The 27,646-nt window shown below is 40.8% G+C and overlaps 1 protein-coding gene and 2 long non-coding RNA genes across 4 annotated transcripts in view; 1 reads left to right on the top strand and 2 right to left on the bottom strand.

Moving 5' to 3' along the window:
• The window catches only part of LOC142074860 (uncharacterized), a 602,395-nt gene extending 594,976 nt beyond the window's left edge, over positions 1–7,419 (top strand). The window contains exon 3 of the long non-coding RNA XR_012670731.1: positions 7,381–7,419. This is a non-coding gene — a long non-coding RNA (uncharacterized LOC142074860). The remainder of the gene's footprint in view (positions 1–7,380) is intronic.
• Positions 1–27,646, bottom strand: part of LOC142074857 (single-stranded DNA-binding protein 2-like) — a 271,522-nt gene that overhangs the window by 126,863 nt on the left and 117,013 nt on the right. The gene's annotated exons all lie outside the window — the stretch shown is intronic.
• On the bottom strand, positions 14,665–27,338 carry LOC142074859 (uncharacterized). The gene is made up of 3 exons (XR_012670730.1): positions 27,280–27,338; positions 19,247–19,325; positions 14,665–14,892 (listed from the first exon to the last, which is right to left on the bottom strand). It is a non-coding gene; the product is annotated as an uncharacterized LOC142074859 (long non-coding RNA).

The following is a 27,646-nucleotide window of genomic DNA, read 5'->3' as shown; positions in this document are numbered from 1 at the left end:
AACTAGATTTTGTTTGCAATGACCCTACCTAAGCTAGAGCCTTTCAGACAAGAATGTCTTCAGACACTGCAACGTAGACAGAAAGAATCAATAAATCACTCCAGGCTCCAGGCAAAAGAAAAGTACATATGTGTATAGAGCCTTTTATTTCTCTTACTCTCCACAAATTAAATGTTAGTGAACTATTAAATTTCAGCAGTTGTTAATTCCAGGGAAAAGCAGCATATCTCTACCATGAATTAATGCTAAATTAACCTAAAAGTATAAATGATTTCCCCCCCCCAAAAAAAAAATTGACTGCCTTTTTTATGTTTGCAACACTCAAAATATTATATACTCAAACTTTTTGTGCATGACAATACTTAGTTCGCCATGTTTTTTATACTCTTCAGAAAGTTTGTCATTAATCATCTGACACACAACTAACAGTTTATAACTTCTTATATAATAGTAATTACATCTGCGGATTCTGATACCAGTATATTATCTTAATACCAATGTGAACTGTAAATACACAGAACACTACATATTGCCACTATTTTTCTTTATCAGTTGTATCTATGGAAAACAACACCCAAACCTGACACAAACCCAAAAATCATTACACTGCTACTTAACTATCATTTTTTTTCATTCAAAGGCCAATTAAAAATCCATTAAAACATTAAAGTATTAAAACAGTCCATGTCTTAGAGGGTTTTTTTCCTAATAGTATGTTGCAAAGTCAGCAAAAGGGACTAAAGATCATCCCAAGATAAGAAAGGCAATTAAATAACATAGGCATTTTAAAGCTACTGTGTTCTCTAGAGGGCATCCCTCTCCTTTCCTACAGGAAAGGTTAATTAGGTAGGTTAGGTGCAGCTCGCTGGGACTGCTCTGAGCCTGGTAACCCAAGTTCATGCAAGAGTAGCTCTTTCTCTTCTGAGAAAGGCTGCCTTGTGAGCAATGTAATATTTAGGAAACTGGAATAGTTCTGAGATGTTATGAATTTTCTTAGAATTTAAGTGGTTGCTGGCAAAGAAAAGATCGCCAAGTAAAGCTTCACAGAAAGCAAGGAACACAGTACAGTGGAGACAAAGAAGACTAGGAAGCCCCCAGTTGGAACCCCCTACAAAGGGCAACAGGACTACTGAGTCCAGAGAACTTGGTTAATGGAACAAGAAGTTTAAAAGAAAATGAGATAAAACTACTCAAATTTGTGAGGGTAAAAGGACCCACTTATTTATTTGGGGCTTTTCTAATAGCATAATGAACTTTTTTTAAAAATCAAGATTGGGAAAGTTATGTGCATTTTCTCTATAGATATGGACATGTGAAGAAAAGACTGAAGGACACTCCATCAGCAAATGGTAGCAGCATACATATGGAAATGGGTCAGAATGAGTTCATATTTTACATGTACCACCTCTTCCAAAATCTTTTACACTTATTTGCCTGTTAGAGTTCTAAAAGTAAGCTCAAGCAAAGTCTGGGGCTGTAAATACAGAGAAATTGTAAGTATTTCAAAGATGAGAACCAAAGACAGTGAGAAAACTTTATTGTGAAAATACTTTTTTTTTTCTGTAAAGAGAGGACTTCCTAATAATGTAGTAATGAAGCAGTAATTATTCTCACACTCTCATATTATCATTTGTTTTACATGCCCTGTCATTTTTTATTGAGAAAGTTGTTCCAGTATGCAACCCTCCCCCACAAAACAAACAAACAAAAAACCCCAACACAGAATTACAACAAAATCCATTTGAATTCAATAAGATTTTTCAGTATTTGGCCTGTTTTACTGACACTATCACTTAATACCCTTATAAAGAGCAACTTTCTCTTTAACTGGAGATCTTATAAGTGCTGGGCACAGAACTCTCTTTATCTTTAAGGTATTCAACATCTTTGAAATTAAAATTGAAATATTCAAAGAATGCCTCCCACATCAAGCCTAAAGATAGTAATATTTCATTCCCATTGTATATTTTGTACTCCAGAGCTGGCAGTTTTGGATTTCCAAATTTCTCAGTGCACTTTTTTACTTCAGATGATAGAAAAGATTGCACAGTGATTTCATCAAAGCTCAGAAAATATTTTAACCCTTATTTAAAATGATTTTCATGCTAGCCTCATACTTCTAGCTCTATCTCAAGGGCAGACTCACCTCTTCTATAGTATTTTAACTGCTTTATAAAGCATAAACAAGACATTATGTAGCACTAAATCACTCTTTCAGATTCAGTCCTGAGAAAATTGAGTCAAATTTAACCTAACTACTGCAGTCAAGACTTTAAATAACATTATTGAAACAGAAAATCCAAACATTTAAAACTAATATTGTCTCTTTTTACAGGGTTGTTTTGAAGTTAAATCCATTACAATACTATGAGGCAGTGACATATAATACCAATGGCATGCTATAATCAAACTGAAATGAACACACTCATATGTCAAGAAAGGCTTTAAAAAAAAGTAAACCAAGCTTCACTGAGAATTCACCTTGTAATTATGTTTTAAACAACTACAATCTTATGCATCTATTATGTATTTAAAGAAATAACTGTCCATTTGGTGTAGTAATAGCAATGAGAATTATCTTATTATAAATCAGGAGTCTGTACTTGCAAAAAAAGCTAGACCAAGCAGGATATAGCTTCTCTAGAGGCCGAGGAAGCCTTCCTCTCCCCTTAGCATCAGAAAAGGAAGCATTAAGGGTGGGACATTACTTAAATGTCTTACAAAAAAATGTTAGGGATCACAGAGATGGCAAAATAAAATCTATACCACAGACAAAAATAAATTTATTTTAGCCAGCAGAAAGAAAAATAAAACCCCTGTAATTATTGTCTTGCTACCTGACACAGTAGGAGAGAGGTAAAGTAAATGCATACACCATATAAATGTAAATATATAAGGATGGACTTTTTGTACTGCATGGTTACTAACAAAAGAAGGGGGAAAAAAATCCACCTTAAGATAAAGTTCTTCCTAAGAAATGGAGCAACTTGAAAAGTTAAAACCTTCCTAGCATTTGAGGGAAAAGAATTCAATTACTGCCACCCATAGTCCTTACATCTGTGCCAGCTAAATCTCACTCAATGTGATCTAAGTCAATTTCATTCCAAATTAAGTTCTATTGGAAAAGGAACTTCTTACTCTAAAATAATTTTATTTATGAGTTACAAGTCACTTCATTACTGGGGTCCATTACTGGGGTATCTAAGCTGACAATAGAGAGCAACCAATCCTAGGTCAAAGTTGTTATATTTTCACTGGAGTCAGTGAAAGTAATTAGAGTTTAAGAGGTAATTTTAGAAAGGTCCAAAAAGTGACTATATTCTCTTAGAGAAACATTTTCTGCTCAGCAAGTTCGTTTCTTGGTTTAACTTTTCTTCTAGATTTAACAATAATCTGTCTGTCAGACCTTCATAGGCCTCTAAGCAATAGGTCTTTCCTGTGGTGGTTTCATAGGAAGTTCAGAGAGATGTCCTTTCACAACAGGCTCATGAATTTCAAGATTGTATTTGTTTCAAAGACATTTGCTTGAAGTCTTTGTTCATGAAAAGAACAAAATCACTGTACCGTGTAACTTTACACCTGTTGTGGTTTAACTCAGCAGGCATCCAAACACCACACAGCCGCTTGCTCACTCCCCCCACCCCCCATCGCCCTCAGTCGAGTGGCCAGGTAGAGAAAATGAACCACTTAATCAAACAGCAAATTGTGAAATTGGGACAGGAAACTAACTTGGCCTGGCCTCAGTCTCTTCCTTTGGCTCTTTTGCGCATACGAACTAGGCCAAGAGCAAAAGAAGGACTGAGCCCTTTTGAAATCTTGTATGGACGACCCTACAGAGTACAGAAAGGGATGACCACACAAGCCGGGGATGAAATCATGACCTCCTACATGGTTGCATTGGGGAAACAACTCAGGAAAGTTGAGAAATATGTGGTTGGGACTCGAAGTAGGGGTTTGGATGGGCCTGTACATAATATACAACCTGGAGACTATGCGTATGTAAAGTCTCTTACAGAAAAGGCTTTGGAGCCGCAGTGGGAAGGACCATTCCAGGTACTCCTCACCTCCTTCACAGCAATCAAAATCAAGGAGCAGAGCGCCTGGATCCATCACACCAGAGTGAAAAAGACACATAAATCTCCATGGAAGGTTGCACAAGCCCAACCAGGAAAATTATTTTTCTCACAGTCATAATTATAATTCAGGGATGGGGGAGCACTTCTAGCCAGAATAATATTGGGCAACCTTGGTCTCAAGCTTATATCGGATACACTGGATCCATGGGGATACATTCTGATCGAAAGGGTGCAAATCTATGTACCGTGGTTATGCACGGAAGTCAAGTATACTTAAAAGAAGTACTAAAAAGAGTAGAAAAGGATGGAGAACATAAATGGTGAGATACACTTTTCGGATGGTCACCCACTGCTACAGGTATCCTTAATAACTTGTGTCACCCTATTATTGTTCTCCTAATTTTGTCCTGTATTAGTATTGTTTTATCTATAGTGCTATATGTTTTAAATTGGCGAATGGTAAAACAAATAAGGCACTTGATATATGTCTATCAGCTCCGACAACAAATTGAAACAGGCAAAAATCTTATAAAGAACCTGGAGAAGAATGGGATAATATAAAAGGCATTAATATAAAGTAAAAGAATTTACTAACTTTTTAGAAAAGGGGGGACTGAGAGAAGGGGTTAAGGTAGTAGAGTGATTGATAGTAGTTAAAGGATTAGTCTGATACTTTGTTGTGTAAATTAACTGAGGCGCCTCACAAGGACAGCTCCTGATAAGAACTAAGAACTTGCCTTAAGAAACCAGCTAAAACCGACCCTGCGGTTCGGACAAAAGTAAGAGGACAACTGAGCCTGCGCAAGAACAAAAGGTTACTAGCGGTGACGAAGAGGAACTATCAGCCTTCATCCCCACGACCCCCGACGACCACCACTAGGAAGCAATGCGCAAGCGCAGATGGGAGGGGTCTATGGAAATGACTTCTTGGAACTCATTTTAATACAAAGCGGGGACAGGTCATGCATATGTATAGGCGTATTACAAAACTCTATGAATATGTAATATTTTACTGTATATATTTATGGTGAGTGCCGCGTTGAGGCGCGCATGATTTTGGTGGGACTACCCCCCGTGCTGCCCAGCGCTGAATAAACATACCTACTTTACAATCTCATAGATTGTGGAGTCCGGTTTCCGCAAGTCAATAGGGGCAAAACATGTAGTCTAGCTAAAGTTTTTTGACTTGATACAGAGATCTTGGGTGAAACTTTATGGTCTGATATAGACAGGAATTCAGATTAATCCATTTAATCTTCCCTTCTGGTTTTAATTTTATCTTGATCAGTTTTCTGGACCACAGTTACAGAGGTCTTCACTGAACTACCTACAACAGTCCAGACCCTTTCCTCCATTGTTCTAGTACGCTATGACAGTTAAGTATTATATGGATTAGTCCTAATTTTTAAACAATGGAATATTTCTCAATTTAGCTTTCTTAACCCTCAGTTCTTTTGCAGGCTTTCTGTTTTTAATAAACGTTAAGAATTGGTTTAGTTTTGCACTTTTGCCCACAGTCCTGAAAATGCATTTTCAGTCTTTTAATTTCCCCTTAAAAATTGCTTGCTGAATTTTATGATCCTTTCTATTTGCTCTTCACTAAAATTTTCCAAATTTCCATCCGTTTTTGTTTAGTTCGAATAGGATTTCAAACTGTACTGGTTAACCATCCCAGTTTACCTTACCTTCCCATTCAGTAGCACACTGGCTTCTAAGGAACTGTCATTGTTCTCTTAAGTAACATCCAGACCTTCAGTTATCCTGTCTTAAATTAACTTCAGTTAACTATTTAATATTAAATTGAGAATAATGTGGGCTCTCCAACAAACTGTTCTGATAAAACAGTTCTTTAATGTGCTAAAAAGTATACCTAAAATTTTGTGCTATTCGACCAATTTAGTTCTAACTTAAGTCCTGTGTTATTATAATTTAGTCAGATTTCACAGACTCTTCAGCTCCCTCTGTTGTGAACTCACTATCTCAGTATCCTTTTCTTGACTGATGCTTGATTATACAGCATGCTTAGTTTCTTGCAGTTGGGGATGAAAACCCCAAAACTGGCTTTAAACCAGCTAACAATATCTGTGTAAAGAAATTAATGAAAATTAAATAAAATTAGCATTGTCAGAGCTATACTACTGACTGCCATCCCTCATTTTTTACTGTCACACACAAATGCACGCCATATCTGAAAATATAGCAAAAACACAGTATATTCTGGCAATCTTTGTCTCAGGGGCTAATAAATTTCAGCCTACCCTAAGGTTTTTTTAATTTGCAATGAGATCCCATGCCTATTATTACTTATTGTTTGTATTTTAATGAAAAAGACTCAGCCAAGTCAGAATTTGATTATGGCACATTGTATAAACAAAAAGCAAGAGATAATCATTACCACAAATAATTTAAAGTTCAAACAGAGGCAAGAGATCTAAGAAAAGGACTACAATTATGTACTACAGTTAACAGATGAGGAATCGAGGCAGAGAAATTCAATGTTCTTCATATAGGACGTCTGCCTCAAAACTGGACATTTTCCTCAGTCCTCCCCAGTTTATACAATATGTACATATATATAATTTTAACTACAAGATTATCCTTTCTTTCTGGATTTGAAGGGAGGCAATAAGAGGAAATGGCTGAAAGTCCGCCCTCTATCTCTGTCTTTTGTGTACTGAGTGGTTTAATGCTCTATGACAACCTGTCATAAAAACAAGAATAAAACTGGATTTCCTGTATGTAAAAAGTTAAGTATGTTGACTTCCTTTGTTAAATAAGTGATAATTGTTTCTGGTATTTTTTCCTGGTTTTGGCTGGGATAGAGTTAAATTTCTTCCTAGTGCTGTGTTTTGGATTTAGTATGAGAAGAATGTTGATAACACACTGATGTTTTCAGTTGTTGCTAAGTATCTTGTCAAGGACAACTACCCTCCAGGAAGCTACCACGCTACTACGCCCCCAAGACTGGGAGAAGGGAACACAGCCAGGACAGCCAGCCCAGCTGGCCAACGGGGTATTCCATACCATGTGACGTCATGCTCAGTATATGAATGGTAGGCATGATCCAGGAAGTAGCGATCGCTACTTGGTTATCGGTCAGCGCGGGTGGTGAGCAATTGCATTGTGCATCACTCATTCTGTATATTCTATCATTATCATTATTATTTTCCCTTTTCTGTTCTATTAAACTGTCTTTATCTCAACCCACGAGTTTTTCTCACTCTTACCCTTCCGATTCTCTTCCCGTCCCACTGGGTGTGGGGGGAGTGAGCGAGCGGCTGCGTGGTATTTGGCTGCCTGCCAGGTTAAACCACGACAGTCCTTTTTGGCGCCCAACGTGGGGCTCAAAGGGTTGAGATAATGACACATCTGACCCAAACGGGTTAAAACAAATTTGTTATAAGCATTCATTACATCAGTTTAGTACTCGCTGGTCACAATGTTGGTTTATTTGCTCTCAGAGTTTTTGGATCTGTTCTTGCAGTTGTGGTCTGTAGCACCTTACTGGCTGTCTATACTGCTGATTATCAGTTTGTATGTGGGGTTGGTCATCTCTGGGAAATGGATTAAGGTCATCGCTTTGCTATACTGTGTGACACTGGCTTATGGTATGATAAAATTATTGGTCAGGAGACTGTACTCACCACTGCCGTCATTCCTGTTCTTCGGGAGCTATCTTTTGGAAACTATTATTAATTACACTTTTTACCTCTTCTCCTCGGAGAGCCAATTTAGGGGGGAGACAGCTTCCTTCACCTTCCCCTTCTCCTCCAGGCTGATTACAACAGCTCTTGAGGATTTTGAATATCCTTGGGATGTTCAAACCAGCGTGTTCCTATTGCTATGTCTCCTGAATGTGTCTCAGGCCTTGTTTAAGGTTAAACAACTACTTAAGAATACCACCCAGAGATCTGCCCCAAGGCTGGATAGTTATGAGTGGCAGGGTGTGTGGGACAGCATGGGCAAGTGCCTAGGACAGTGGTCACCTCCAGTGTTTTGGAGCTTCACCCCTGAACAAGTGCAGAATCCTGAAAAACTAGTAAAATACTTGGAAAACGTATGCTGTCACCCTGGCAATTCCAGAGAGACCCAGATCACTGCAACGTGCTGGGGCCTGGCCCATGCCTACCGAGCCCTGTTCGACACTATTCAGAACCCTCAAGGGGGAGAGAAGGTCTCCGGATCTGATGACAAAATTACAGGCACTGCAGCTACTCCAACCGCCGCGACAGGCACTGCGGCTACTCCAACCCCCGCGACGGGTACTACAGCTGAACCAGAGGACCAACCATTGCCAGTATCCGTAGTCCCTGTACAGAAGAAGAAATCTTGGAAGCAGAAGTCAAGTCGTTTAGAAAGGGATGATGGAAAAGCAGGGTCATCACGAGGAGGGGAGGAGGAAGAGGAAGAACTCATAAACGAGACAGAAACCACCCGATCCCTATCCCTGAGTGAGCTGCGAGATATGTGGAAAGATTTCAGCTGACGTCCAGGCGAGCATATTGTTACCTGGCTGCTCTGATGCTGGGATAATGGGGCCAGTAGCCTGGAATTAGAGGGGAAGGAAGCCAAACAGCTGGGATCCCTTGCTAGGGAAGGGGGCATTGACAAAGCGATTGGAAAAGGGACACAGGTCCTCAGCCTCTGGAGGCGACTGCTGTCAGGCGTGAAGGAAAGGTATCCCTTCAAGGAAGATGTTATATATCGCCCAGGCAAGTGGACCACTATGGAGAGGGGTATCCAGTACCTGAGGGAATTAGGCGTGCTGGAGGTGGTTTATAGTGACCTGGATGATGACCAAACGCCCAAAGATCCAGATGAATTCCAGTGCACGCGACCCATGTGGCGGAAATTACTACGGAGCGCACCAGCGTCGTATGCCAGTTCGTTGGCAGTACTGTCCTGGGCAGAGGAAGAAGCACCAACGGTGGATTACGTGGTTAGCAGACTCCGGGAATACGAAGAAACTGTCTCCTCCTCCCTTGTCTCAGCTGTGGAGAAACTGTCCCGGGAGGTCCAGCAACTCAAAGAGGATAGGTCCTATTCTCCACCTGTACGGACCAGTATCTCAGCCATTAGGAGTCAGCGTTCTTCTGCTCAAGAAAGAGGATATAGAAAGTACACACCACGGGGCACCCTCTGGTTTTACCTGCGTGACCACGAAGAGGACATGAGGCAGTGGGATGGAAAACCTACCTTGACCCTAGAGGCACATGTACGTGAGTTGCAAGGAAAAACAATCACACAAGGGGGTTCTCCCAGGAAAAATGCTGCTCCAGTTTTCAGGAAAAACCTGTCTCACGACGGTCCAGTTTCCAGTGAACAGTTCCCCAGACAGAGTAGAAGGGCTGATCTTACTTTGGATTGTAACTGTAATGAAGAAATTCTTGACTCACGTTTGCGAGAAGTGAGAGATGGATACTATGACCAGGACTAGAGGGGCCCTGCCTCCAGCCAGGTGGAGGAAAGGGACAACCGGGTTTACTGGACTGGGTGGTTTCGAAGGCCTGGCACATCAGACCCACAGGAGTATAAGGCTCTCGTAGACACCGGTGCACAGTGTACCCTGATGCCATCAAGCTATAAAGGGACAGAAGCCATTTGTATTTCTGGAGTGACAGGGGGATCCCAAGAGTTAACTGTATTGGAGGCCGAAGTGAGCCTAACCGGGCATGAGTGGCAGAAGCACCCCATTGTGACTGGCCCAGAGGCTCCGTGCATCCTTGGCATAGACTACCTCAGGAGAGGGTATTTCCAGGACCCAAAAGGGTACCGGTGGGCTTTTGGTATAGCTGCCCTGGAGACGGAGGAAATTAAACAGCTGTCCACCTTGCCCGGTCTCTCGGAGGACCCTTCTGTTGTGGGGTTGCTGAAGGTTGAAGAACAGCAGGTACCAATCGCTGCCACAACACTGCACCGGTAGCAATATCGCACCAACCGAGACTCCCTGATCCCCATCCATGAGCTGATTCGTCGACTGGAGAGCCAAGGAGTGATCAGCAAGACTCGCTCACCCTTTCACAGTCCCATATGGCCAGTGCGAAAGTCCAATGGAGAGTGGAGACTAACAGTAGACTACCGTGGCCTGAACGAAGTCACGCCGCCACTGAGTGCTGCTGTGCCGGACATGCTGGAACTTCAATACGAACTGGAGTCAAAGGCAGCCAAGTGGTACGCCACAAGTGACATCGCTAATGCCTTCTTCTCCATCCCTTTGGCAGCAGAGTGCAGGCCACAGTTTGCTTTCACTTGGAGGGGCGTCCAGTACACCTGGAACCGACTGCCCCAGGGGTGGAAACACAGCCCTACCATTTGCCATGGGCTGATCCACACCACACTGGAACAGGGTGAGGCTCCGGAACACCTGCAATACATTGATGACATCATTGTATGGGGTAACTCAGCAGAAGTAGTTTTCGAGAAAGGGGAGAGAATAGTCCGTATCCTTCTGAAGGCCGGCTTTGCCATAAATCAAAGTAAGGTCAAGGGACCTGCACAGGAGATCCAGTTTTTAGGAATAAAATGGCAGGATGGACGTCATCAGATCCCAATGGATGTGATCAACAAAATAACAGCCATGTCCCCACCAACTAGCAAAAAGGAAACACAAGCTTTCTTAGGCGTTGTGGGCTTTTGGAGAATGCATATTCCAAATTACAGTCAGATCATAAACCCTCTCTATCACGTGACCCGGAAGAAGAACGATTTCAAATGGGGCCCTGAGCAACAACAAGCCTTTGAACAAATTAAACGGGAGATAGTTCAGGCAGTAGCCCTTGGGCCAGTCTGGGCAGGACAAGATGTAAGGAATGTGCTCTACACCGCAGCCGGGGAGAACGGCCCTACCTGGAGCCTCTGGCAGAAAGCCCCAGGGGAGACTCGAGGTCGACCCTTAGGGTTCTGGAGTCGGGGATACAGAGGATCCGAGGCCTGCTACACTCCAACTGAGAAGGAGATATTGGCAGCATATGAAGGGGTTCGAGCTGCTTCGGAAGTGGTTGGTACTGAAGCACAGCTCCTCCTGGCACCCCGACTGCCGGTGCTGGGCTGGATGTTCAAAGGGAGGGTCCCCTCTACACATCATGCAACCGATGCTACGTGGAGTAAGTGGGTCACACTGATCACACAACAGGCCTGAATAGGAAACCCCAGTCGCCCAGGAATCTTGGAAGTGATCACGAACTGGCCAGAAGGCAAAGATTTTGGAATATCCCCAGAGGAGGAGGTGACACGTGCTGAAGAGGCTCCGCTGTATAACAAACTACCAGAAAAAGAAGAAGAAAAAGAGAAGCCATATGCCCTGTTCACTGATGGGTCCTGTCGCCTTGTGGGAAAGCATCGGAGGTGGAAAGCTGCTGTATGGAGTCCTGTGGAGAAGAATTGTGGAATCGGGAGTTTCGGCCAAGATAAGTTAGGACTTCGGCCTGTGCGCTGAGAACTAGCAGACGCGCACATACGCCTGAGATAAGACCTGAACTCCTGTCTTAGTTGTCTCCTCTGTAAGGAAACTGTAAAGAATAAAATGAAAAAGCTCTCAGCTAGGGATGCTGCTTGCAGTCACCCTGAGGTGGCAGATGTGGAAGCTAAGGAAGAAATGAATAAAGCAGAAGAGGTTGTCTAATGAGCACCAGCTGATTCAAGAGCTGAAACAGGTGAAGGGAATTGTGAGCAGACATGTGATCGTTGCCAGAAGGAAGAGATACTGTTTTTCTTAGTATATAAGGGAGACAAATCGGGTGACGGGTGAGGCAATGGATGGAGAGATAGTGGGACTGCCCTGTTATGATAAAGGTTCCAGTATTGTAACAATAAAGGATTCTGTGCATGTATGTGAGGGTCTGTGCAATCATACACCACAGAGTCCTATACGGCAAGTCGCAGAAACTGCTGAAGGAGAAGGTGAATCGAGCCAGTTTGCAGAGGTAAAAGCCATCCAGCTGGCCTAGGACATTGCTGAACGAGAAAAATGGCCAGTGCTTTATCTCTATACTGATTCATGGATGGTGGCAAATGCCCTGTGGGGGTGGTTGCAGCAGTGGAAGCAGAACAACTGGCAGCGCAGAGGTAAACCCATCTGGGCCACTGCACTGTGGCAAGATATTGCTGCCTGAGTAGAGAACCTGACTGTAAAAGTACGTCACGTAGATGCTCACGTACCCAAGAGTCAGGCCACTGAAGAACACCAAAACAACCAGCAGGTGGAGCAGGCTGCTAAGACTGAAGTGGCTCAGGTGGATCTGGACTGGCAACATAAGGGTGAATTATTCATAGCTCCATGGGCCCATGACACCTCAGGCCATCAAGGAAGAGATGCAACATATAGATGGGCTCGTGATCGAGGGGTGGACTTGACCATGGACACTATTGCACAGGTTATCCATGAATGTGAAACATGCACTGCAATCAAGCAAGCCAAGCGAGTAAGGCCTCTTTGGTATGGAGGACGATGGCTGAAATACAAATATGGGGAGGCCTGGCAGATTGATTATATCACACTCCCACAAACCCGCCACGGCAAGCGCTATGTGCTCACCATGGTGGAAGCAACCACCGGATGGCTGGAAACATATCCCGTGCCCCATGCCACCGCCAGGAACACCATCCTGGGCCTTGAAAAGCAAGTCCTATGGCGACATGGCACCCCAGAAAGAATTGAGTCAGACAACGGGACTCATTTCCGAAACACCCTCATAGAGTCCTGGGCCAAAGAGCATGGCATGGAGTGGGTCTATCACATCCCCTACCATGCACCAGCCTCTGGGAAAATCGAACGATACGACGGACTGCTAAAGACAACACTGAGAGCAATGGGTGGTGGGACATTGAAGCACTGGGATACACATTGAGCAAAAGCCACCTGGTTAGTCAACACCAGGGGATCTGCCAATCGAGCTGGCCCTGCCCAGTCAAAACCCTTACGTACTGTAGATGGAGATAAAGTCCCTGTCGTGCACATAAGAAATATGCTGGGGAAGACAGTCTGGGTTACTCCTGCCTCGGGCAAGGGAAAACCCATCTGTGGGATTGCTTTTGCTCAAGGACCTGGGTGCACTTGGTTGGTAATGCCAAAGGATGGGGAGGTCCGGTGTGTACCTCAAGGGGATTTGATTTTGGGTGAAAATAGCCAATGAACTGAATTGTATGATGTCAATTGTTATATGATATTGTATATCATTATTTCTATGGTTGCTATCAATGGTGTAGCATCAAAAATCACCCAGATTAATGAAGAATGAACTAACTCTGATGAAACCGAGTAAAGTGCAACGATGATAGAATCGGAGGAGCACAGCAATACTGAAATGAGAACTGGCTTCAGGATGCAACAGCCCAACACCACACACCATCTCTCCGGCCCTGAAAGACTGTTATGACAGATGGAGCCCAAAGTCATGGACTAAATGAACTCAGTGGACATGTTAGAGGGATGGCCCATAGACTAAGGGAATGATATCTCTGTATGTGTGTGTATATATATATATATATAAAAAGACAAGAAAGGTGGTGGTGATTAATTGGAATGTATTGGAAAATGTGAGACCTAGGCATGACGTAAATGGTATAGAATAAGGGGTGGATACTGTCCTGGTTTCGGCTGGGATAGGGTTAAATTTCTTCCTAGTGCTGTGTTTTGGATTTAGTATGAGAAGAATGTTGATAACACACTGATGTTTTCAGTCGTTGCTAAGTACCCTGCTAGTCAAGGACATTCAGCTCAAGAAAACAAAACAAAACAATCATTGGGAGGGAGTATAGCCAGGACAGCTGGCCCAGCTGGCCAACGGGGTATTCCATACCATGTGACGTCATGCTCAGTATATGAATGGTTCCAGGAAGTACCGATCGCTACTTGGTTATCGGTCAGCGCAGGTGGTGAGCAATTGCATTGTGCATCACTCATTTTGTATATTCTATCATTATTATTAGTATTATTTTCCCTTTTCTCTTCTATTAAACTGTCTTTATCTCAACCCACGAGTTTTCGAGTTTTTCTCACTCCTACCCTTCCGATTCTCTCCCCGTCCCACTGGGTGTGGGGGGGGAGTGAGTGAGCGGCTGCGTGGTATTTGGCTGCCTGCCAGGTTAAACCACGACATATTCTTACTGCATTTTGGTAATATACTGAGTATATTAGGTAGAAGAAAAGAAATGCCAAAAAAAAAAAATAGTCATAAAGCACAATACAGGTATGCAGATGATACCTTAATGCAGACAATGAATGTGTCTTTTATTAACAGTTTAGACTGATGGGAAACGAGTCATTAATATATATTAGAATTGAAAATAATGCGTAGCAACAGTTCAGCAACCTCCTTTAAGGCTTATAACATTTATTATTTTGCCACAAGAAGTACTTAGTCAAACCGATACTTAGACTACTTATAAAAACAGTGATAACTTTCACTTCCTTTATTTACTGTCTGGATTTATTACCCCTGTTCTTCCATTAAATAAATGTTAGATATGCAACGTTACTTTGTGTCTTTTCCAGATTCACCTTTCTAAGTAACAGGGATTAGTCTTGTTATCAACATCCTTGTTGGAAGACAAAGATAAATCAAACTAAAATTGTGTTGCATTTCTTTTTAATAAGACACAGTGGGGTTTGGGGCACATTGAAGTTTAGTTTGAAGGAAGACAACATAGGTTGATTGGGAGGTTGTTTGCGTTCTCAGGAGATAAGGGAATTGGATTGTTTCCTCTATGTGGAATTGATATAAAAGTGGTAGACAAAGGTTCAGAGAATGGGAAGAAAGACAGTTCTTTCCTCTAGAGCAAGACCGGTTGAACTGCCTTCTAATCAGGGCATTTGAAGCTGCAAAGAATGAAATGAAAGAAGACAGTTGAATTTAAATGCAATAAATTTCAGAAAGACAACTAATAAGTTTAATAGTAAACTTTGTATTCTATAATAGCAATGTTAAGCATAACTAATAAGGCTTTCTCTTAGAAGTCTGAAAATATTTAACATTTTATTAAGAAGGGAAAACTAAAGTGGTTAAACTATCAACAGAAATTAATCTAAAATTCCAAATCAATTTTGCTACCATATTTGAACTGCATATTATACAGCATTAAATTGGTAAACAGCTTCCTAACACAAACAGTATATTGAGCAACAGCTAAAATTGCTCACAGGAGGAAGGAAAGAATGAAGGAAATAAAAAATGGGTCAAGAGGTCCATTTCATTTTAATATAACAGGTGGAATCTGTATTGAGGAAGGTCTCTGATATCTTTGGGGAAGAGGCACTCCACATGTAAACAGTGTATTCAGCCAGTTGAGAGATGAAAAGCTGGTGGGAGTGTGTAGCTAAAGGAAAATGGAGTAAAAAATTTTTTTGCCTTTTTTTTAAAGAGAAGGACTGAAAAACTTCTTTTCGAAGTTAAACATCAGATGGGAATGGAGATTAAGAACAAAAGAAAGGGAAAGAATTTATACAAAGAAAGCAAGAGATGAGAAGGTTTGAAACAATGGAGCAAGTGGGAAGGATTACTGAAGGAGAGTTAAAAGCCCTTCCCAAATCTGTGACAGAAGAAAACTGAACAAGGAAAAGGGGAAAGAAAAGACAAACCAGGGAAGGGGAAAGGTCACACTATGTTATTATGTTATTGTTTATTTTTCTTTTTAAGAAGTCATTGAGATCCTACATGGAGAAAGAAGGGAGGGAGGAGTCAAAGATTTGAGCAGTGATTCAAAAGCAGAGAAGAGGCAACTGAGATTGCAAGTATGGAATCTGATTATGTCTGAGTATAAAATTCTGCTACAAAGATGGCAGAGATGAAAAAAGGGAAATCAAACTATAGCAAAAAGAAAGACCTAACTCCTTCAGTGAACTGAGATACTGTGCTACATGACAGGAGGATTGGAGGAAGCGGATGTTGGGAGACAGCCAGGGCCAGGTGTTGGTAGGGGAAAAAGAGGAGAATCTAGTTTACCTAAAATCTCTGTTCAGATATATGATTAGCCCAGGAAAAACTCAGAAGTTAGAACAGAGGTCAGGACCTGCAGTGTTTGCTCCTGCAGAACAGAATTTGCAGGGGCTACCTAAAATCCTCACAGGCTGTCTTACAGGTCTAGTCTTGCTCTCAGACTGAAAAACATGAAAACGATTGGTGAGCATGCAGAAAACTGAAATGTTAATTACTTTAAAATAGATTAATTATCTCCAGGAAATCTCCCTTTGACTTGGAGAATCCCAGCTTCCCAACAGCTATGTGCAGAACTGGAGGTTTATGAGATATTATTGCATGCCTAAGTTACTGGTCCCTTGATTTAGAAATGGTTTAGATCCAGTATTCATTATAACAAGTTCTCAGCATGACTAGTGACTTTTCAATCTTCAGTTTTACATACCAGCATGTCAACATTCAAGTAGGTCCTGCTTACATCAATGTGCTGGTTTTGGCTGGGATAGAGTTAATTTTGTTCGTAGTAGCTAGTATGGGGCTATGTTTTGGATTTGTGCTGAAAACAGTGTTGATAATACAGGGATGTTTTCGTTACTGCTGAGCAGTGCTTACACAGAGTAAAGGCCTTCTCAGCTTCTCATGCTCTACTGACTGAGAAGGCTGGAGATACACAAGAAGCTGGGAGGGGGCACAGCCAGGACAGCTGACCCAAACTGGCCAACGGGATATTCCGTACCATATGATGTCATGCTCAGTACATAAACTAGGGGAAAACTAGCCGGGGGGCTGCTGCTCAGGGACTAGCTGGGCATCAGTCTGTGGGTGGTGAGCAATTGTTTTTGTTTTTTTTCATTTGCATCACTTGTCTTCCTTGGGTTTTATTTCTCTCTCTTTTTGTTATCTTTCTTTTCATTACATCATATTATTATTATTATTATTATATTATTATTTAAAATTATTTAATTTTAATTATTTAAAATTATTATTTTATTTCAATTATTAAACTGTTCTTATCTCAACCCATAAGTGTTCTCAGTTTTACCCCCCCGATTCTCTCCCCCATCCCACTGGGGGGGAGTGAGCGAGCGGCTGTGTGGTACTTAGCTGCCTGCCAGGTTAAACCACAACAATCAACCACATAGCTGCAGGCTTAAAGATATGCCTCCTTCTTCACTGAGAGATAGGAGCAGTAATATAATATGAACTCTGCAACATGTAATTGATTTTAACACAAGTATTAATGCTGAAATATATATGCATGATGTTATTTCACCAATTAAGTCTTGAAATTAGATACAGCTCCATTTTGAGACATACAGATTATAATGCCTATATTCATCAGATATATTTACATGCATATGTTTATACATCTTGCAAATCTGGTGCCAATTTCACTGCAGTACAATCCAGCAGTCAACTCTAACTTAAAAAATAAAAAACGTTTCTAAAGAACTACCCCCAAAAAATCTTCTTTCAGTAATCATCTGCTGTACCTTGAAAAATTATGTGCAATGCTGTTTTTTTCAAGAAGGCTATACATTATTTTTATCCATTCTGTGGAAATTATTATCTTCTTAGATTTTCATCAACTGTACTGGGAGTCTAAACTGCATTCTTTTCTGAATCCTCCCAACCTTCAAAGAACCTTGCAGAACTATCCCTGAATCCCCATTACAGTGGTATTAAATTAGCAGATATACAAATTAAAACCAAATCCTGACAACTTCAGCCCTTATTTACTCCCTAATCCTCCTAAAATTCCTAAGAATTTTGCCACAGTAACAGGAAATCAGATTTTGCTGGAGAGCAACTGATTTAAGAATTCTTTTATGTGTTAGATTTCATATTAGGAACACTGTTTCAGGTCTAGGTACGTATAGAGTACAGTTTAGCAAACAAAAGGGGGTTTTATACTAAACAGTAGATGAAAGCTTGGTTCCAGAACTCAGTACGGAAGTAATGCAGCATCTGAACTACTTACCACAATTCAATTTTGTATCTAAAAAAAAAGTCTACCATAGAGACACAGTATGTGCTAACTGCATATCTTCAGAAATAAAAGAAAAAAAAAAAACACTGAAAGAACTCAAATATAGAAAAAAAAATAGCACCAATTTAAAGAGCAGATACAATTTTCTGGATTTCATGGTGAATTGAATCATTTTTGGCTTGTTGTTTAATTAAAAAGCTACCATAATGTTCACAGATAAAAACAAGCTGTAAAGAATGTGGTTTTATTTAAACTTTACCCCACATAGAAATGAGAAGAAAAACATTTTGCTGTAATACAACAGTCCCTCGACAATATTAAACTGCAAACTGCTGAGCAACCAGAACAAAGAATATTGACAACAGTGTTACATTCAGAAACTAAGTAACTGAAAATGAAACTTGAACCAATTCTATGGTTCATCAAACATATGCAATAATATGTTGATTCTAGTGCAGTTACAGGCAATGAATCTGAATGCCTGTCAGGTCAGAATAAAAAATTAAAGCAGAGGTCTTGGCATGTCAGGAATTGAAACTGTTTTCTGAAACAGTCAGTAATGCTAGAAGGGGTTCAGAGGGAAGGCGTAACTCATCACAAGGTCTCTCATGTGAAGAAATATGCAGGGTTGCATCTTTGCCTATATCAGGTGTGAACCAAAAGGAAATAATAAAGGAGTTCCAATTAAAAAAAAAAAAATCACTTAGCAGTGGGGAATTATCAGAACAATGGTGACAGTGGGTTGAGAAAAGGAGAAGATGAGACAAGCAAGAAAAATTTGCATACTTCATCAAGGCTGATAGCCAGTTTTGAGATGGACACTTGAGACTGCTAGAGAGCAGTATTTCAGTCTTGTTTTTATCTTTTTTTATACAGGATACTAAATGCCTGTACAGAAAGTGAAAATATAATTTTAAAAACGGAATCAAAGAGCTCAAGGGATTTATTCTGTTGTGCACAGCCTGTGACTGTTCACTCAATTCCTGCTCAGGTTTTGGCCTAACACACAGCTCATGGTAAAGTCTGATGTATGCTGGGAGCAGTGCCATTAGGTCAAAGCGAGAGCAACATGTGTGTAGGACACAATGGACAGGAAGGGATAAGGGCCATTCTGCCACCGTGATCACCTGCAACTTGCCGTCTCCTGCAGCCATCATCTTCTGCATTTTTGCATAGTAACTGTTCGGCAGTTTCTTCAGAATCCACTAACTTATGGAAATAGTATAGACCAAACTTCCAGGCTGGAAGGTATAAATATGTCAGCTTACCCAAAAAGCTTTTGAAGCGGGTCCAACAGCAGCCAGACTGCTGAGGCTTTCATGCTTCCCGGTGTGATACAGGGGATGCCTACACCGTGACGGAGGAGGAAGAATGAGCACTGTCATCGTCATCTAGATAACTATGTTGCTCATAGGCACGTGAGTTAGAAGTTAGAAAATTTGCAAGTGAGAGAATTTGCAAGCTAAAGAATTAATGAAGTAATGAATTTGAGATTTCATGTGTTAGACTAGTCTGTACAAAGAGGATTGATCCCTTGTTTGATTTTTTTTTTTTATCTTATGGGCTCGTGAAATACAGTTTAATTTACAGAGTATGTTGTCCTGTAAATTTGAGTTATCCAAATGGACTGTGACACAGCCCCAAGAGCATACATTCAGTTTTCAGAATGCTAATTGTGCCAGCAAGCTGGTATCATCTAGCTGATACTAGATGACTTACTAAAAAAAGGTTGGTTACGTCACTCAACAGTATGATGAGACATCTGTCCACACACAGGAAAACTGCCATTAAGTATTAATTGACTTATTTTAAAGTAGTTTCAGAGAGGTCAAAATTAAGATATAGGTTAAATGTAAATAAATGCAGACATATGATACTGTTAAATATGGAATGAAAATGCAGTTAAAAAGATTCTGTGCCTTGGCTAATGTAGTAGGTACACACAGAAAGAATGCTCAGAGTGATCAACTCTTCTTTATATTTCCAAGCATTATTTAAAATAACTTTTTCATTCAAATAACATACAGATGAAATTATTATGTTTCAGTATTTCACTAAACTCTGGAATAAAACCCTCAAATAACTTGTGATAGTTACATCAGAACTGTTAGTTTAATTCTTGATCTTTGCAGAACACTATGAACTTTTTTTAAAAAATTGTCAACATTTTTTAATGTGAAAATGTGTTTGCATGCTTACATTGATGCAATTAATCATACAATTATTTTTTTCCTGAAGACACAATGATACAATGAAAAGTAAACCAAGCAAAGTGAGTAAACAGAAAACTGTGCACTGGCACTGGACTGGCACTTCTCAATAATACACATTCTTTGTCCATGCATCTGGAGGTCAGAAGTTGACAGATCCTAGGTTATTGAAAATGGTGTATTTTATGAATCTAAAGGCAAAAGCTATTTGTGATTTTTACCACCTTCTGCTACTTGATCCATAAAGCAACACAAAAATGTCTGCTCTAGAGACAGACATATTTGATTGATTTCCCAAACAGAATGTCAAAGTGACAGTAGTTGTCAAGGGAAGACTAAAAACTACACTCTGTTATAGTACGCAAGTCTAGCAGACAAAGAATTCCCCTGGTAAGGAAAGGTTCAGGAGTTAAGTAAATAGGCCATGAGCTCACTAATTCACACCAGGAAAGGAAACAATAGATAATGAAACACCTCCAAATCTACATTAAATAGGTAATACTCAAAGAAACAATTTAGTATAAAATGTCTTAAGTGGCATATTGCAGAAGTTTTCTTCTTGAGTTTTTTTTATTTTAATGACCTTGCATATTGGATACTTCCAAAAGCTACATGTAGAAAAAGGTAAACAGAGAAAATTGACACATGATAAATAATTACAACCCCTTAGCTGCTCCTCCTTTTCTTCATTCAGATCTCCTGATGTCAAACTAACTCATTCACTAGCTATGTTCTAGAGGACTCTGTGCTGTTTTCTCATGAGAGAAAACACTTCTGGAGCACAGTTAGATGGTCCACAGCAGTGGTCTCCAAACTTTTTTGATCGTGCATCACTATTAGTAAAAAATTTTTGAGCATGCACCTCCATGTCCTGGTTTCGGCTGGGATAGGGTTAAATTTCTTCCTAGTGCTGTGTTTTGGATTTAGTACGAGGAGAATGTTGATAACACACTGATGTTTTCAGTTGTTGCTAAGTGCCCTCCTAGTCCAAGGACAGCTCCCGTGCCTACTGACTGAGCTAGGTACACAAGATGGGAGGGAACATAATCAGGACAGCCAATCCGGCTGGCTAATGGGGTATTCCATACCATGTGACGTCATGCTCAGTATATGAAGGGTAGGCGTGATCCAGGAAGTACCGATCGCTACTTGGTTATCGGTCAGCGCGGGTGGTGAGCAATTGCATTGTGCATCACTCATTTTGTATATTTTATCATTATCATTATTATTTTCCCTTTTTTTCCCTGTTCTATTAAACTGTCTTTATCTCAACCCACGAGTTTTTCTCACTCTTACCCTTCCGATTCTCTCCCCGTCCCGCTGGGGGTGGGGGGAGTGAGTGAGCGGCTGCGTGGTATTTGGCTGCCTGCCAGGTTAAACCACGACATATGTATATTTATTTATAAATTATATACATATATGACTGTACTAATATATTATGTACATTATAAAACATACACAAAAATAGAAATTAAAAAAGGATGAGATAAAGATTGAATAAACACTATTTAAAAAATATTCTTTTATTTTATTTATTAATGGTACAAAAAATATTTTCTTCCCACACCCTGTGCACCCACCCCACTTTGGAGACCACTGGTCTACAGAGAGTCAGCTAAGCACTCATTCTCAAAAGTTATTCATAGTGAGATTCTGGCAAAGTTGTTATAAAATATTATAAATACATAAATTATTTAAAAATCAGTACGTCAAGTTTAGATATTCAACAAAAGTTATTCCATTTTACTCTTGCAATTTGTACAGTACCAATTAACTAGTATAGAAACATTTTTACAGAGCAGGCAAATGCTTATTTAAGTTCCAGTGAACCACAGAGCTATCATAACAGCATCAAGTTCAAAACTTCCTTTTTCCCTATATTAAGAAAGCACTTTGAAATGCAAGAAGCAATTTTTATTGAAAACTGCTTCTGACAGTGAAAATAGAAAGTTTCAGCATAAGAGCAAAAGGCACCTGAACTATAGGGCCTCGTGTCTATGAAAGAGTAGGGAGTACTAGGTAACAATCTTTTGGCCAAGGAAGAGTTAGAGCTCATCCAAAAGAAAGTTTAAGGATCGACAGATTCAGTGTCATAGGAAATGAAAATAACAAGTAGTTAGGAGAATTATATCAGGACTGCGGGACTACATGATGTTTTAAAAAGTTCAAATAAGGTGTGTTCTCCACAATATAAAAATGGAGGCATTTTACAGTTTTGCTGCTTCAATAGGTGTATTCAGCAAAAATATAACATAGAAATGACTATTAAAAAAAACAATATTACTGACAGAATTCTTCTTCCAGGAGAATACATAATATACACGTTTAGGTAATGGTGGTGTGTAATTGCTTACAATAAGCACAAAAATAATAATTCGATTTTTACTGTTATCAAGGCAGTATCTCAACTACTGCAACATTTGTCAGGCCCCATTTAATAAAGTTAGAATACATTTTCTGACACAGCTTCTAGTCACTAAGAAATATGAAATCCAATACCTAAGTGCTTTATAATGTATTTCTTGAAATATTTCCTTTGATCTTACCCTGAAACTCTGAAAACTGTGAGTAATCTGAAAACAAAATAGACCAGGTATTCAAATTATTATGTTTTACTATAATTTTTTTAAACCAGGAAATTTTTTACAGAACCAGGATATACCAAGTCTTTTATGTGGCCAGTTTATCAAATCCCTTCAATTCATGAAGTATTACCCTTGTATCAAGAAATGTTTTTTAAAAAAACAAAGATATTACTGTTGAAACGTGTATAAACTGAGCCATAGTTTGAAACAATAAAACCCAAGATTTAAAAGAATAAGTATCCTAGTACCATATGTGCACTCAGCCTCCCAAATAGGTAGCCTGATTTATGACAGTTGGAGCACCTCTGGAATTCATCTGGCTTCAATAAAAGCTGCTGCATACTCAGAGGTTTTGAAAAAAAAATAATCAGGCTAACTATATTGGCATGAACTTTGGAGCCAATCTTTAGGCACCCATAGCTGAAATTTAATTCATCAGGTCCCAAATTACTAGCGCTCAGCTCCTGCTAGCTTTAAATGTATTTTTAAAACAGAAAACAAAAACAGAGGTTTTAACAATTGTTCAAACCTGGGCTCAATGGTAATAATATTAATAATGTTAACTGGTGTGACAGATCAAGGAACCCTTACAATGGAAGAGGGCTCAGAGGAGATGGGCACAGGCCAGGAGCTCATGAAGCTCAGGGAAGAATATAGGGAGTAACCACAGCTGTTACAAAGAAAGCTGAACTTACCTCAACACAAAGGGGATTGGAAGCTGGCCTTTGTTTTAGATAAATGGCTGTATCAGTTGAGTGGATCAACTAGTTATGTAAATGGCCTTCCCAGAGTTAACCAAAAAGGTTCTGAATATCTTCCTGAGCTAGCCAGACCAGGACAGGGGAAGTGTATATGTGGCTCAGCCTAACTATAAAAACTATAGTTTTTATAGTTAAAAAAACTATAGCCCTACTATAAAAACTGAACCAACAACAAAATGAACTTTGAAGAGAGCAATGGGCTTGAGGTGACTTCAACCCATGCGTTCCTTCCCAGCAACTGGGGGCACCCAGTGTTGTGACAGTGAGCATCCGTGATGATGAGAGACTGATAATGGGAATCACGTTTGTATTATGATTCAACTGTATATTATAATTGCTATATTATGCTTGTATTGTGATTTCAGTATATTGCTGTCTCACTGCTAAATCAAAATCCTGTGTAACGTCAAATAACTTCAAATAAGTAAATTTGGTATTAAAACATTAAATCCTCCTTGTGTGGAATGTCTAAAAGAACCTGGTCAGAGAGTATTGGACTCTGACAACCAGGCCATTCCCAGCTAACATTATTAAACAAATCATCCTCTGCTCTTTCTGCCAGCCCTATTTTTGAACTAGTGGGGGACTGAGTTACACAAAAATCCTACTCTTCAAAAACTGGAGAACAGGAATCTCCTTAATATAAAACTCCTGCTGGTTCACAAGAACAGAATAGCTAGGATAGTTGCAATACATTGCAATGTGCATAGTGTCATTCAGCTACACTTTTCTTCGAGATCGATTTATTTTGCACTTTGGGTATCTGACGAATTGAGAAGATAGAACAAAATAAACATATCAAGATGATAATTTATTCTCTTCCATGTATTTTGAAGTTTTTAAGTCACAGGTCTGTCAACAGTAAATACACCAATTGTTAGGGATGTCTGATCTACAAAAATGTGGACTAGCCCAAGCTGTCATTGAAGGACACTTTAAAGACTCCTCTAGAGTTGAAGAGGGTCTTGTAGTAGAATGTGAAGGTTCCATCCAAAAGAATTTGCATGCTTAACATGGGATTTAAATAGGACATAGCTATTTAATAAAAAATACCTTCCAGAAAAAACACAACTCGTACCATCTAACTTCACAGATGTCTAACTGCTACCACAGCCCTTCACCTTCCTTTAGACAAACATTCGTATTCAGGACTGTACTTTATGGAAAGTGTAGTGGTGACCACTGTTTTCTTGAACTACTGCTGGTGATGTAACATCCCCACTTCCTCCCACAACCTTTAAAAAGAACAAAATCAAACCACCAATTAGCGTCACAGCACTTACTGAGGAACTGTAGCTCAGTAACTCATAACCCTGGGGCTATCAAGCACACATCTCGAGGACACCACTCAGCTTCGATGACACCAAGCTGAGTGGTGCGGTTGACACGCCTGAGGGACGGGATGCCATCCAGAGGGACCTGGACAAGCTGGAGAAGCGGGCCCGTGTGAACCTCATGAGGTTCAACAAGGCCAAGGGCAAGGACCTGCACCTGGGTCGGGGCAACCCCTGGTATCAATACAGGCTGGGGGATGAAGGGATGGAGAGCAGCCCTGCCGAGAAGGACTTGGGGGTACTGGTGGATGAAAAGCTGGACATGAGCCGACAATGTGCGCTTGCAGCCCAGAAAGTCAATCATATCCTGGGCTGCATCAAAAGAAGCGTGGCCAGCAGGTCGAGGGAGGGGATTCTGCCCCTCTACTCTGCTCTGGTGAGACCCCACCTGCAGTACTGTGTCCAGCTCTGGAGCCCTCAGCACAAGAAAGACATGGACCTGTTGGAGCGGGTCCAGAGGAGGCCACGAAAATGATCAGGAGGATGGAATGCCTCTCCTATGAAGAAAGGCTGAGAGAGTTGGGGTTGTTCAGCCTGGAGAAGAGAAGGCTTCGGGGAGACCTTATTGTGACCTTTCAGTCCTTAAAGGGGGCTTATAAGAAAGATGGGGACAGACTTTTTAATAGGGCCTGTAGCGATAGGACAAGGGGGAATGGTTTTAAACTAAAAGAGGGTAGATTCAGACTAGATATAAGGAAGAAATTTTTTACAACGAGGGTGGTGAAACACTGGCACAGGTTTCCCAGAGAGGTGGTAGATGCCCCATCCCTGGAAACATTCAAGGTCAGGTTGGATGGGGCTCTGAGCAACTTGATCTAGTTGGAGATGTCCCTGCCCACAGCAGGGGAGTTGGACTAGATGACCTTTAAAGGTTCCTTCCAACCCAAACTGTTCTATGATTCTATGATCTCCAACTTCCAAGATGACTGCCCTGACTTCTAAGTTTAATTTTAGACCCATGCCTGTAAGGATGGTGACACACTCTTCAATTACATGATCATGCATAGCTTTTTTTCTGTGGGACCCATGCTTCACAGGATGGGCTGGACTGCACGTTCCTCCAACTTCAATTTTTTTTGTAGCACATGAGGATGGTAAGGGAGAAGCATACCGAGTCTAAGGACAATATTTACAAATATAATATTTAGAACATTTACAAAACAATGATACCAGTCTCTAATAATGCTTCCAGTATGTAGAAACATCATATTGTCATAGATTATTCTGGCCATGGTGGGTGAGCTAGCTCATCCCTTTCTTTCTCCCACAGCAAAACATAATGGTTCCATCAAAAGGAAGAACAGTTCTGTCTGTTTGTTTGTTTGGTTGAGAGATATCTCTATAAACCCTCCAAGAACTACTTTTGCTAAAAGTTACTGGGAAAAAAGAATTCATTCTGAAGCAGACACCTTGAATAGACAATTCAGATGGAATTGCTGAAGTTTAACAAAATCATAAACAAATAAACCCAGACTTTTAAAAGAATCTTAATCAATAGATTCCACTTCATAAAAATATTATACATATTGTAAGAAAACTAAAAGTTACATTTGTTGGTGTACTTCCTTCAGTGGCAATAAAAAAGATGTATATTTATTAATTATAAAGGTTCTATAATTACCACTATGGGATGAGATGACATCTAATAACATGGTAAAGCATTAATGAACAGTATAAAGCTCTCTTTTGCAATCACCCTTTTGGATACACCTTTAATACAGGAGTTAGAAGGGCTCATTGAAAGAGCTTTAAACTAGATTTGAAGGGGGAAAGGGAGAAAACCAGGCTCACTAGAGAGAAGCCTGGGGGCAGCATGCCAATGTTTGAGGGACGGTGTGCTAGCGAGGTCCTTCGGTCTGCCATCTCAGTGGAGGTAGGGGATGGACCCAAGGATTACTGATGTATTAGAAACCACGGAAGCGCCTGAGAACAGTTACGTAGGAATTAGGGTTTTCCCCCAAAAAAGGTGGCAGGGTCAATAGCCCAACTGAAGTGCATCTACACCAATGCACGCAGCATGGGCAACAAACAGGAGGAGTTGGAAGCCACTGTGCAGCTGGAAAACTATGATATAGTTGCCACCACGGAAACATGGTGGGATGACTCGCACAACTGGAGTGCTCCAATGGATGGCTATAAACTCTTCAGAAGGGATAGGCAAGGAAGGAGAGGCGGTGGGGCAGCCCTGTATGTTAGGGAGTGTTTTGACTGTCTAGAGCTTGACGATGGTGACGAAAGGGTTGAGTGTTTATGGGTAAGAATCAGGGGGAAGGCCAACAAGGCAGATATCACGGTGGGAGTCTGTTATAGACCACCCAACCAGGATGAAGAGGCAGATGAAATATTCTATAAGCAGCTGGCAGAAGTCTCACAATCGCTAGCCCTTGTTCTCGTGGGGGACTCCAACTTACCAGATGTCTGCTGGAAATACAGTACAGCAGAGAGGAAACAGTCGAGGAGGTTCCTGGAGTGTGTGGAAGATAACTTCCTGACACAGCTGGTGAGGGAGTCAACTAGGGAAGGCGCCCTGCTGGACCTGTTGTTTGCGAACAGAGAAAGACTTTTTGGTGATGTGATGTTTGGAGGCCGTCTTGGGCACAGAGGTCATGAAATGATAGAGTTTTCGATTCTCGGAGAAGTAAGGAGCGGGGTTAGCAGAACTGCCACCTTGGACTTCCGGAGGGCAGACTTTGGCCTGTTTAGGGGCCTGGTTGACAGAGTCCCTTGGGGGGCAGTCCTGAAGGGCAAAGGAGTCCAGGAAGGCTGGACATTCTTCAA

The sequence above is a fragment of the Calonectris borealis genome, chromosome W, assembly GCF_964195595.1.
Source record: "Calonectris borealis chromosome W, bCalBor7.hap1.2, whole genome shotgun sequence".
Taxonomy (NCBI): domain Eukaryota; kingdom Metazoa; phylum Chordata; class Aves; order Procellariiformes; family Procellariidae; genus Calonectris; species Calonectris borealis.
This window is presented reverse-complemented; position numbering and strand designations above follow the sequence as displayed.